This window comes from Thalassophryne amazonica, chromosome 10 (genome assembly GCF_902500255.1).
Source record: "Thalassophryne amazonica chromosome 10, fThaAma1.1, whole genome shotgun sequence".
Classification (NCBI taxonomy): domain Eukaryota; kingdom Metazoa; phylum Chordata; class Actinopteri; order Batrachoidiformes; family Batrachoididae; genus Thalassophryne; species Thalassophryne amazonica.
The window spans coordinates 9194618-9209064 of record NC_047112.1 but is presented as its reverse complement, the minus strand read 5'-3'; positions in this window follow the sequence as shown (position 1 = coordinate 9209064).

Sequence of the window (14447 nt, the reverse complement as noted above, 5' to 3'; positions counted from 1 at the left end):
CAGCACACATCAGAGGTGATGATTGTCTGAATAAGTGTTAACAGTAATTTGGTGCTTTGTTACGCAGTATATTTGAACATTGATGAGAATTGTGCAGCTCGCTTCTCACGGCCGTGGCGTGCGGACTGATGATCCTCCACCTGTTGTGAGAAGCTGCTCATTTACATAAAGCTTAAATTCAGACCTGAATGTGTTTCTGATAGTGTGTGCCTTTGAAGGATATTTGTTGTAGCTGTTGACTTACCTCACCTTTTCCATCCTTCACAGAGTCAGTTTGTCGTGTCCACCTGGGGGGTGTTCGGCGGTGAGTCTGGGTCCAGAAGCGTCGGGCTTCGATCCATTTGGGCGCTGGAGAGCGCGCCGTCCTTCACCTCGCCAGACAACCGCACATTTATGTTGTACACAAATTATTGCACAGAGGGGAAATAAATTTGTTTTGTTTTTGGAACTGCTTTCTGGTTATTTAGCGCTGGGTTCAGTCAGACGCTGGTCCGCTCCTCAACTCGCGTCTGCACATAACAGCATAATTGTAAAGTGCTTTGAGCATCTGATGCAGATGGAAAAGTGCTATATAAATGCAGTCCATTTACCATTTATCAAAGGTCAGCAATCATAAATGAACATCATGAGCAATCAGGATCAAAGATTTGTGATCGCCAACAAAGGCCAGCATCTGCATCATAGACCATCAATCATAAATAAACATGAACAATCAGGATCAAACATTAGGAAAATCATCAAAGATGAGTGACCAGGATCAAAGACAAGTCATCACCAAAGAAGGTCAGAATCTGCATTATAGATCAGCAATCATAAATAAACATGAGCAATCAGGATCAAAGATCAGGAACATGATCAAAGGTGAGTGACCAGGATCAAAGATGATAAGTAATCACCAATGAAGGTCAGAATCTGCATCATAGAGCAACAATCAGGATCAAAGATCAGGAACATGGCCAAAGATGAGTGATCAGGATCAAAGATGTGTCCTGTGCAAAGTCACACCTGCCCACAAATACCATCAGAAGGTGTTTGCCCCCCCCCCCCCCCCCCGAAAATAAAAAAGACATCAAATTTGCAGCATTTAAATGTTATGAATAAAATTGACCCTTCTAAAGAAACTCAATCATCAATTTTGTCTTCTGAATTATTCAAATTGACCAATTATGTTCTGTAAAATAAGCATTAATGCATCTTATTATAAAATTATTATTTTTAAAACTGCTGCGGACAAATAGAGCAAATATCACAAAGTTCACAAATGCTGCAGCAGCACGTCGGCTGGACCGTGTTACTCCCCGGGCAAGTCTGTTTATGACATTGATCTGATCAATATTTAAGAAACAATCAAACAAAGCAAAAATATCTGAAAAAACCCCCAACAACAACAAAACAGCTGTTACTCTTTTTTCAAGATCTCATGTAAAAGAGTTTTCAGAGCCAACAAAGGTCACAGAGAAACCAGATGGTGAGGTTATAGGTTTTATACGGTCTGTTTTGTCTTGCTGCAACCTGCTCTGGGACACAGAAGAACTCGGCCCGGTGCAAACTGGGCCAGCGGGTAACCCAACCACTCCTAACCCAACCCCAACCCAGGCCAAGTTCTCCTGAGGACTGAGTTCTCTTCTCTTATAGTCCTCATCTTATTCTCATTAATTAACCGCTCATTTGACACATCATTACAGTAGTACCCAAGAATCCTCCAAAAAGACCTAGTACTAAAGACATCCAGGTCCCGCCTTAGTACCCTTGGACCTTTCCTCTCTTATAAACATATCAGCCGAGCCAAACGCATCTGTCCAGTGACCTCTTGACTCTGTAAGATCTTCCTAGACGTGTCTCAGTCTCAAAGGCAGAGGACACAGAGCCATGAATGTCACTGCCACCATAAATGAACGTCTCTACAAGTTCACCACCTTCACCACATACAGGCACACCGCTGATGGCTGTATCTAGGAAGTCATGGAAAGCCTGGATTTTTGTCTTATTGTCAGCAAAACTGTAAGCTCAGACACTCATTTTCTTACGGCCCTGTCCCACTGGGTAGAGGATTAATTGCGCATGAACTGAGTACACAAATCATGGGCATTCGTTGTCGTCCGCAACAAAAATGGCCAAAAATGACAAATATCCCAGTATGAATTACGGATATATTAATAATATATCGCGAATATATGATGAACAATCACGGTTATATAATGCATGTAGTGAGGAAACTGATCCAACACATTGAGATTATCACGGCAGTATTACGGGTGTATTATGAATGCATCACGCACGTGTTGCGCGTGCACGGCATTAGCATTGCGGTCATAAAATAAGATCACTCGGGCCGTCTGCATCACTATTCACACCAACAATACAGCCTCTGGAGCATTTGCTGGACTTGCACAAGTTGATCACAGAGTGTTGTCATGTGAGGGTTAACTGTTCATGAGTTTGGGAAGCGGGAGGGGGGGAGCCGCTCAAGGTGTGAGACGGTGTTTTTTTTTTTTTTTTTGAGTGAGTTGTGGCTAAACAGCAACTCTTCCTTTTGTTGGTGTTAAATAAAAGTCATGGATTGCAGCAGCTATTACGTCTTTGTGGATCTACACAGCCGGACCGGCACTGACTGGCAGGTATGTCGCTTTCTGCCACATACAGTACTTTGGGTTTACGTGACGTGTTTGTTATGCATTCACAGATTGTCCAGAAATCAGCTGTAAAGCAGATATAATAATAACACTTTATTCGTGGCCAATCTGTATGCAGTCGCTACAACATATTTCAATTTGTGATGTGGATGTGTTACGCACGATATATATCTGTTTTACACACTGTCCCGGTCCGCTGCCAAGCAGCAAATCCCCGTCAGTTGCGGATATCAGCGGTTAATGGCAGATATACAGCGCATAGAGTGAGTATGTATTGTGTATGAATTGAGTATATATGGAGTATGTAAGGCGGATGTTATCCGCATCCAGATTTTTGAACAGATCAAAAATCCTGGCTGCAGACATGCATGCCTCTGCAGATGATCACGGCCGTGTTTGGATGACGGCCGACTCATACAGGCATGTTACATGGATATTGCGGATGTTTGGCGAATATGGGCCAATTTTGTGCGCAATCCATACGCAAATCCTTCTAAACGCCAGTGGGACAGGGCCCTTAAGTGCTACAATCAGAGTATCCATTGATTCTGCAAAGATCACAGCATCATCTGCAAGGGCAATAAACCTCTCCTCACCAACAAAAGCACTGGCTTCCACAACCCAACCCAACACACAGTCTATGCAAACATTGAACAATGTAGGCGCCACAACACATCCCTGAGGAATGCCAGAATTCACTGGGGAAACTCAGATTCTCTGCCTCTATTATGACCAGCAACTTCTTGGGATCCCACAAATTCTCAGGATTTCCCAGAGAGCAGCTCAGTCAACTGAACTGAACACTTTGCTAAAATCAACACAGGCAGCAAAGAAGAACTGCAGATATTCACGCGTGAATTTGAGTACTTGCAGAGCAAGAATGTGATCGATGGTTGACTTCTTGGGTGTGACGCCAGACTGTTCCATCATCGAGCAGCAAATAACTAGTACTCAAGCCTATTAAGAATGATCCTTGCAAGCACCTTTTCCAGCACAGAGAGCAGAGTGATACCTCTGTAGTCAGTGCAGTCAATGCAATCAAGACAACACGTCAGTGGGGATGATACCCGTCACTACAAACCCTCTTTGTTTCAGTCTGGGAGACAGAAGAACATCTCCACCTTCCAGGAGGAGCTCAGCTCCAATACCACAGATCCCTGCAGCTTTCATGCAAAGATGAATTGTTTTTATTATTATTATTATTATTATTACTACTACTAATTATTATTATTAGTAGTAGTAGTAGCAGTAGTTATCATTGCAGTCCCTTGTTGGCAAAGAAGACCGTCTCTTGATCGATTCCGGGATGGGATGGAGAAGGTGCAGAAAATCTACATCCAGGGTTGAGGTAGCATGTGGGTTTGTTTGTTTGTGGGAATGTCATTACACACACACGGTCCAGACAGACCCTCCAGTTTGTCCGATGGCTGGGAAATCCCAGACGATCCCAGCCTTCATCTGCCTTCACAGCCGCTGGGTTACAAACCTTCACCTCCTCTGCCTGATCTGGATTTAGACACCTAGTAGTAGAAATAGTAGTAGTGCTTTGTGAGAAATGTTGACAATGTAAAACTTCAGTGTAATATATATATTTATTTCTGTGCACACAAACTAAAAGCACAAAATTAAAAAAATATATTTTCCTGACATCATTACTATATAATTATAAGTATTATGTATATCATTTATCAAGCATTCTGTTTGGGGTTCAACATTGACCAGCTCAGGGATTTATTTTTATTTTATTTTATTATTATTATTATTATTATTATTATTATTATTATGCTCATAATGATTTCTCTGGTTTTAAGGGAATAAAACTTTTTTATGTTTCAAAGAAAAATAAAGTCCCCCCTTCCTAACATCTCACCAGCAGAGGTCGCTGTAGACTTTCATACTACTCTGGTCTTGTTTTTAATTTTTTTGGACAGATCACCAGAGACTAAAGTCAAACTGAAAAAAATATTTCGCTCTCTTTTGAAACAATGCTGCTAAATGTGCACAAAACAAAGTTCAGTGACTTCTTTCTCACGCGTTTCATTTTTTTATGATTTAAACTGTGTGTAGAATTTTTTAAAAGGTCACTCAGTATGGAGCTAAATCCAGGCCAAAAGTTTTGTAGTATAAAAGGAGCATCCCCAAAAGGCTCAGCCGTTCACAAGCAAAGATGGGGCGAGGATCCCCACTCTGTTCAATTGCAAAGAATTTAGGGATTCCATAATCTACAGTCCATAAAATAACCAGAAGATTCAGAGAATCTGGAGAACTTTCTACACGTAAGCGGCAAGGCCGAAAACCAACATTGAATGCCCGTGACCTTCGATCCCTCAGGCGGCACTGCATTAAAACTGACATCATTGTGTAAAGGATCTTACCGCATGGTCTCAGGAACACTTCAGAAAACCATTTTCAGTTAACACAGTTCGTCACTACATCTACAAGTGCAAGTTAAAACTCTACCATGCAAAGTGAAAGCCAAACATCAACAACATCCAGAAACGCCGTCGCCTTCTCTGGGCCCGAGCTCATTTGAAATGGACAGACACAAAGTGGAAAAGTGTGCTGTGGTCTGATGAGTCCACATTTCAGATTGTTTTTGGAAATCATGGTCAAGTTCACAAGCCAGCATCTGTGATGGTATGGGGGTGTGTTAGTGCCCATGGCATGGACAACTTACACATCTGTGATGGCACCATCAATGCTGAAAGGTACATCCAGGTTTTGGAGCAACACATGCTGCCATCCAAGCAACGTCTTTTTCAGGGACGTCCCTGCTTATTTCAGCAAGACAATGTCAAGCCACATTCTGCACGTGTTACAACAGCGTGGCTTCGTAGTAAAAGAGTGCGGGTACTAGACTGGCCTGCCTGCAGTCCAGACCTGTCACCCATTGAAAATGTGTGGCGCATTATGAAGTGCAAAATACGACAATGGAGACCCCGGACTGTTGAACAACTGAAGTCGTACATCAAGCAAGAATGGGAAAGAATTCCACCTACAAAGCTTCAACAATTAGTGTCCTCAGTTCCCAAATGCTTATTGAGTGTTGTTAGAAGGAAAGGTGATGTAACACAGTGGTAAACATACCACTGCCCCAGCTTTTTTGAAACGTGTTGCAGGCATCCATTACAAAATGAGCAAATATTTGCACAAAAACAATAAAGTTTATCTGTTTGAACATTAAATATCTTGTCTTTGTGGGTATTCAATTGAATATAGGTTGAAGAGGATCTGCAAATCATTGTATTCTGTTTTTCTTTACATTTTACACAACGTAAATTTTACAGAACCGCCACGCTTTAAAACCTGCTTCACACTCAGCCATGTTTTCACTATGTCCACAAAACGTGGGGTGGATTGCAGTAAGAACTTGTACAATGTAGTTAAAACACAATAGAAACCAGTAACAGTGTAGTGCAGACTCCACGGACATGTTCAAAGTTTGGGCATGTTCAAAAAATACATTGTAAGAATGTGGTTGAACCAGCATGTAGTAAGAACTTAATCAGGATGTAGTAACGACTGCTTCAATGTATTATCAGTTTAATTAAACCTGGTAGGGACTTCAGTGACATAGTACAAGTGTGGCACAGATGGCTTCCCTGGCAGCAGTCTGTGGACTGCCTTGTGATACAGTATATGCCGGTCACTGTCCAGGGTGCTGAAATTCAGCATGAGAAAAAATATCCTTCCTAGCAACTCATACAAATTGCATTGCACACCTGCCTGCTCGTGAACCCAGAACATATTTCAGTGTGTGTTTAAACAGAGATGGGCACATTTGACAGGACAGCCATTTTGAACTTATGTGTAGACACGAAAACTTGCAGAATTAATGAAAAAGCACAGCCCATGGTACAGTATTGATAACTAGAAGCACTCGGAGAGTGCAAACCTCTGCCAAGGCCATGGGGTCACTGACGCCATAACATCTACACGCCGTGGAATCATTGAACCTAAAAAAGTCTAACAATGATGATTGCTAGTAAAAAAAAGTTTCATCTGCTGTGACTGGATAGCATGTATCCTTAGCACCTGGCATCACAGTTTATTGCAACTTGCACCTTTGCTAGAAGCTACTGTCATCTGAGCACTGATATTGATATTGCATGTGCTTATAGACAAAAACAAATAAGAGACAAAATTCAATTTATTATTCAACTAAACTGCAAATATATGAATTTTTTAACATTTATGAAACACTTCTCTAAATAAATAACAGTAAATTCTGAAATAGAACTATTTTTTAAGTGTTGCATGTGCTACACAAGACCATAGGGTCACTGACCCTAAAGAGATTACCTCCTTGGCACAATAATCTATTCAACAATTCAGTGTTACAACCAAAACTATGATACATACACTTTTCTTTCCTTTATATTTGACATCCTTGACCATGAAAACATACCACTAGAACTTGAAATCACTTTTATGTCTTTATTAGTTAAAAAGTTATTGTATAAAAACAATTTTTCGGTAATGGTGGTTTTCTTCTGGATCTAGCTCCATAACATTTGAAGCTACATCAAATCTGATGACACCTTACTGAATCAGTACAGATTCAGCTACAATTTGGTGTTAGTTGTGCGTCTCTAGCTTCATTTGTCACCTCACACTGACACATTTTCTATTTTCCCTATATTTTTGCATATTCTGGATCACCAGATCTGGAATCCGGATCCAATCATCACCAAACTTTGTTGTTTGATAGAACATTTGACTATGTTACACCCTAATTTTTTTCAAGCCTTTCTGCCTTGTTTTTGTGGAGTTAGAAACTAGAATGTCAAAATTCCTCCTATCCCGCAATGGTGAAGAATCCTTTAAAAAAAATTCCTGGATCCGGAACGTGATCCAGAGCACCACTGAAATTTAATCACTTGTTCCTCTTGTCATTTCCAACCACTCCACAAAATTTCATCAAAATCCGTTCAAAACATTTTGAGTTATCCTGCTGACAAACAGACAGACAAACAAACAAACAAACAAACAAACTCGACAGAAAACATAACCTCCTTGGCGGAGGTAATAAATGACAGGACAGACAGTGAGAATATGGTGTGTGCATCGTACGATGTCATGTAATGTCACTGTAAGAACGTAACAGATGTGGTACTAGCAGGGTGGTGCATTTAGTAAGCAATTAGTGCCAACATGTCAGACTCTGTGAGAACATGGGACATAATGCATGGACCTGGGAAGGATACAGGAGAAGTTGGCCCTGAGTGTGAACTGCGCCTGGGGCTAACCCTAACCCTACCTCTAACCCCAACCTTAACCCTAACCCGTACTGAGTTTTTAACCCAAGTGGAGTTTTCTTGAGGGCTGAGTTCTCCTGTTATCCGTGGGAAATCCTTGGGATCCCTCAGAATGTGCTGGAGGATGTGGTTTGCATGAAGGACCTTGCTGACCAGGGATAATCGGTAGGAAACACATGGTTTGACTGATGAACTTTCAGTGAAGATGAATTGTGGATGAGATGAATGGAAGTTAGAGAGTTGCAGGATGCTAACATTCATATCTGGATCCAATGACAGGACAGAGTCCAGACAGCTGGAGGCCTGTCTGGACGTCACCACTGTTGCACCACAGTACAGTGTGACCCACAGCTGTTGCTGTGGGGAATGTTTCCTGCGTATCACACATCTTCTCCCTCGTTGAACCTGTGGGTTTCTGCTGGTCAGCCAGGAGTCCTGGTGGTGGAGGAGTCTGTCCAGTAGCGGGGGAAGAGGAGTCTTACATACAGAACTTCATTTGTTGTGGCTCTCCAACAGAAGCATCAGAAACTATAGGATTGAAGTAAAGTCTCTGAGAACATTCTGCTTTCCACGAGGCCGAACGTCCTCCTTGTGTGGGTTAGATGTTAGGGTACAGAATGCACACGCAACCAGTCCTTCAAGGTTCTGCCACGTTACCCTGTGGGCAGGATGACCTCACCTTATCAGAACTGATCCCCATGATAAAACACAAAGATACCTTCAGATGTTTCTTAAAGGAACGTTCGTGGAACTCAGGCCCTGCTGGACTCACTCTTTCCGGACAGTTTCTTTGATCTACTTTCTGTTGTCGCTCTGGCGGTTGGGCCGGGACACCGGCCTGCATGGAGGATGTATATTTTATGTGCGGCTCTGGAGGCTTTTACCATTAATTATAGAGTAACACTAAGCTCTCCATTTGCCAGACAGATGTTATTTTTTACTTAAGGAGAGAAAGGGGACTGTTCCATAATTCAGAGGTAATCCCGCTCACCAGAGAACAAATAAATAAATGAATAAATAAATAAAGCCAAAGCCACAAACATTTGGCACATTGGTGCGTGCTCACACACGTGGAATCCGTGCACTGCTCTCCTCTAAGTGCTCCACGTGTAATAAATATGGAACAGCTGCTCCGGCTTTTCATTTCTTATTCACCATAAAGTGTTTCCACGAATCACATGTTACAAATAAGCAGCTTCTCTTCTCCATCAGAACAACACAGAATTTTGCACATTATCTGCAGTTCTGACAAACAGAACAACAGCGAAAGCACAAAACACATTTACAATTCATCAATTCACTGATTAAAACAAACAGAATTAGTGGTTTGTGTAATTAATTGGAATTATTGTATAAAAATGTGAAAATGTTTGTATTTTTGTTCAAAACCGTCCTGCCTTATGGTTTGTATTCTCGTCAGATGCCAGGAGGCTTGTGATTGGACAGTTCAGGCAGATCCTGAGTCAGTTTCCATAACACAAGAGATTATCAGAGGTGAATCCAGAAATTTTTTCTTGGGTGGGGTCTCTGATTCATCATAATTGGGCAATCTGCTAAGCGGATTCCACTCATTCATGTAGTTACAGCATATTTGTCACTGATATAAATAAATACATTTAAATATTCATTTTTATTGTAAACCATATCTTTCATAATCACCAGTGAATTTTTTGACAGACTGTCTAGGATTCTCCAAAAACACTCAGTATCATGCAGATCATAGAGGTTGACACAGTGAAATTAAAAAATCATATTGTTGTGAGATACTGTATGTTCAGCTTTTTTCCAGTGGAAGATAATGACTAAGAAATTGTGGCAAACATTAAATTATCACATTTAAAAGCTTTCTCTTGTTTTATATTGTTTCTTTAGTTTTCATTTTAAACTTTTTTTTTTTTTTTACTTTTCTTTTTCTTCATATCTTTATTTGCATCTTTTCTTCTTTTTTTTTTTTTTTTGGTTGGTGCCCCCCCAGTTCCATCTCTGGTAGCTCTCCATTTGTAGACTTGTAGAATTACTAATTATACTTTGTTCAAAGGACTAAACAGTCACACACATATGATTATCATAATTATGTTGTGGAAATATTTTGCTTGACAAAAATGCCATGTTAAAGGTATAAAGCCATTTGGTCATTAATGGTATAAAGCCATTAAGTCATGAAAATAATTTTCTTTGCCACCACTATCATTTTATTCCTTAGCATTTAGATTAGGGATTCATAACACGATATTGCCAATTTAATCAAAATTTATGCTGTCTGGAAACAATTTAGAATTCCAACTCCTGAGGGGGAGAAATTCAAGGGATCAGATGCTATGACCAACATTTGGTAGATTTGGACGTGATTTACAAGAAATCTTATAGATGTTAACGTAAGATGGGTCACAGGTAATCTCAAACCATCATACATGCACACACATGCTTCCTCCTGTAGTTAGTCTGCATGATGGTGATGAAGGAAAAGACATTTCCCCCCAAATAAATGTGTCCTCTTCAATAAAATGAGCTGTAATTTTGCAACGTTACAAAAATAAACCTACATTATAATGCTTGAATTTCAATAGAAACTCAATTTTCTTAGTTTTTGTGAAATTTGAGCCAACTTAATCAATTTAATCAATAAAAATTGGATCATTCTTACAGATCCTCTCCAGAGCTATTTTAATGTATATGAAGACAATCATCCACAAATCATATTTTGAGATTTTTTTTAATAACAATTATTAACTGACACCCTGAAAAAGATCTGAATGAATAATTTTAACTACAGAAACAGATTAAACAGATTTGATCTCTGCAGGTGAAATATTGATTTGTTTTTAATTTAAATTTATTTTCTGATCTGTTGTGACTATGAATAGTTTTTCTACTACTCGTATGTTATGTACAGAGTACCTGAAAGTATAAAATGTAAACTCAGTGCGCAGTTGGATCTGCAGCCAGTCAAAAAAATCTAAAAAGTATTGATAAATTTATTTTATGTCTAGTAATTATTTCAAAAATATTGATTTTTATCAACTTATCATGATCCAATTAGAATATTATATGATCTCATGTATATTTCTGACATAATGTTAGACAACAAAAATCTACACAAACAAATATATATATATATATATATATATATATATATATATATATATATATATATATACAAAAAATTGTGGTCAGATGTTTACATACACTCATCATGAACAGAAATGTCACAATAATACTGGACAACTTTCAGTTATTTCTTTGGAGCTCTTCTTTGTTGTACCATAATGATTTGACAACACACATCTTTATTAGAAAAATAAATGTGATTTGGTCCACAAGCTTTAATTTATTTTAGGAAATTAGCACACAGTCCAAAACTATACAACCTGAAATCAGAAAAAGGTGTAACCATGTGGAAAAAACAATTAAAAAAGGCTGCACCATTCCCAGTTTTTCCACTCACATCCACAGAAGCGATTTGTCTGGGTGTCTTGGTGGCTTTCCTCACTTGTCTCCTTGCAGCAGCATGGTCACTTAGTTAGATTTACTGTAGCACAGTGTTTGTATTTGTTAATGACTGAGGTAAATGAAGGCCGACACACATTCAGGGACATGGAAATGTTCATGTGTTCATTCTCTGACATCTGAACAAAACTGGCTGTAAAAGTGATGATTTAATCCTGATATTTAGAATAAATTGTACCCATTCCCACATTTTTGGGAATGTGTCTTAAATGCAGGACTGGATGGATATTAACAAATAAAAAGAAATTGACCAACAAAACACAAAGTGTAATGAAATAGAAGTCAAAATAAATGTAAGGATAATTGCTTTTTAAATTTAATTACTTTTTAAAAAACATTTTATTATTTATTTACATCTTTATTGCATTTGACATATCTTCCCAGCCTCTTCTGGTTTGGGTTTTTTTTTCCAGCATGTGCTGATTTCAGAAACCCTGAAATAAGACAAACGTGTGGATCAAATCTGTTTTTCCTCATAAAGATGTTGCAGCATCAACATGCTACAAAAAAGAAGAGTTTTTCAAAGTCCAGTATTACTGTGAGGTTTCTGTCCAGATGAGCACCGTGGAGGCTCAGGTCTGGCCTCGTTTGGAGTCTTGCGGGGTTTTCTAGGGTCTTGGGACCAGTCACTCAGCCTCCCTGAGGCGAGCTGAAATCAGACCTCTGGGCCGGCGGCTGATCCTGATCCACACAGAGGCAGCAGGATCCTGTGGTTTCAGAGAAGCAGCATTAAAAGTTGATGAGTGTGTCTGTCGTGGAGCCTCTGTCTGCGCGTTATTTATTCATGTCAGAGCATCACTCGGCCCGTGCTCTGTGTTCCTCACAAACTCACATCCACCAATCACATTCAGCACTTATTCATTTACTGACATCCTGCAATGATTTTAAATTTGAATGTTGATTTACGTATGATTTTGCTGACCCACAACTTTTACAGCAAATGCTCCCTCAGGTAGACAAAGAGAGGGGCCACGGGTTCCCCTGAACCTGGAACCTTCTGCTTGTGCCGCTGTGCCCGACCCAACCAGCAACATTCACAGAATCCAGCAGGATTAAGATGAAACTACCAGGGTGGTTTTTCATGAACGATGGGGGCAAATTTTGGAGCAGATCCAGATTGAAGATTGTTTTCAGGAACTTTTTCAGTTTCTTTGACATTATAAGACAAGACTTCTTTTTAAAGTCCTTTTTGTTGCTGCTGCTGTTTTGATATTTTCAGTAATTTCTCAGGAAACAACATCAAAGGTAACATTTATTTATCTGTTTCTTTAACATCATGAGGGAGGTATACCTTTGATCTCACTCTTTCACATCCTAACCTTATGACATCACATAGCTAGTGAGATAAAAACATTTCACCCAATGCATTTCTAGTTAATACAGAATGACTCAGAGATTTAAAAAAAGACCATTCAAAGCACTTTCAAAAACAAAGTGTCATTCAGCGAAGTAGAATTCAGTTAAAATCAAAAAGACATGGATGTAAATTTTCAGTTCATTAAACTGAAGTTTGAACAAACTACAATTCGTAATTAAGAATCAAATTTTCATATCAGTATCACAAAATTAAACGTGGAATTATTAAAATTATTTGCAAAATGTAATTTGGACTGGAAACTATTGTGTGATTAGAAATTGTGAGTTTTTAATTTTGAATTAAATTGTAATTACTGTGTGTTTAATTTATGACCTCTTCAGCTCAAAGCTGCAAAGAAATAATTACATCTGATTTCATTCTTGCAGAACAATGAACTTTTTAAAATCATCGTTGTTTTGCCTGCAGGGGGCGCTGCTCACACACAGACTGAAAATTCAAAGTCGAGCAGCGGGTCAGAGGTCATAAAAACATTAAAACCTCCGACAGCGTCATCGTGTTCGTTATTGATTATTAATCAATGAGTTTCTTTGTCAAACTTTGTGACCTGATTTATTCATTATTTATTTTCACATGAAGGAGGTGAAGAAATCACTTTTCTCCTTTTCTTTCCTCCCCGACACTCTCACCTCTTTTCTTGTTACCCTCATCTTTTCCTCCATCTCCTCTCCTCCCTCCTTTGTGTCTTGTTTTTCTTCCTCATCACCTTTTTAAAATTCTTCCCTCCTCAGTTTTATTTTCTTCACCTCCTTTTACAGGTCATGTTCATCCTCTCATCTCCTCTCTTCACCTCCTCCTTTGTTCATCTTTTCCTCCAGCGCCTCTTCTTCCATTATTTCCTTATTCTTTTCCTCTCCTTTTCCCCTCCTTCCTCTGTTGTCTTCATCCTGTTTATTCCCTCTCAACTTCTCTTTATTTTTTCTTCCACACCTTCTTTCTCTCCTCTTTTCTATTTTACACGTCATATCTTCCTCTCCTTTCTGTCCTATTTGTCTTCCTTTTTCCCTTCTGTTTCTGTATTTACTTTCTCTTCACCTCCTACTTTCTCTCTTCCTGTCAATCTATTTCCTCATCTCGCTTTCTTTCTCATCTTTCCTATCTTTCTGTATAGGAACCCCTTTACTTCTCTTTTTTTCTCTTTTCCTCCCCTTCATTTTTCTTCTCCTCTCTCCTCTCCTTCATGCTCCCTCTGTTGTGTGGGCCGCCAGAAGAGGATGTACTGCTGGCCCACCACCAAAGGGCGCCCTGCCTGAAGTGCGGGCTTCAGGCACGAGAGGGCGCTGCCGCCACGGACACAGCCGGGAGTGACAGCTGTCACTCATTAATTCCTGACAGCTGTCACACATTCTTCATCATCGCACTCCATAAAGACCAGACGTCATCTCCACCTCATCGCCGAGATATCGTACTTCCTTGGAGGTAATATCCTTAGCCGTTTGTGTCTTTTGCAATATATCTGTATATTGTGAGTGTTTGCAGGAGTACCGGTTCCTTTTTCTGTGGAGGCTGAGTGAGTGCAGGACGGCACTCTTTTCCCCTGAGGAATCACTGCGGTACTCTGCAACATATTGAGTGAGAGGTGGAGGTGGCATTCCCACCGTTGTTGTTACTGGGTGTACACACACCCACACTTGACTGTCTTTGTTCTCGCCAGCAGTACCAGATCTGACAGTC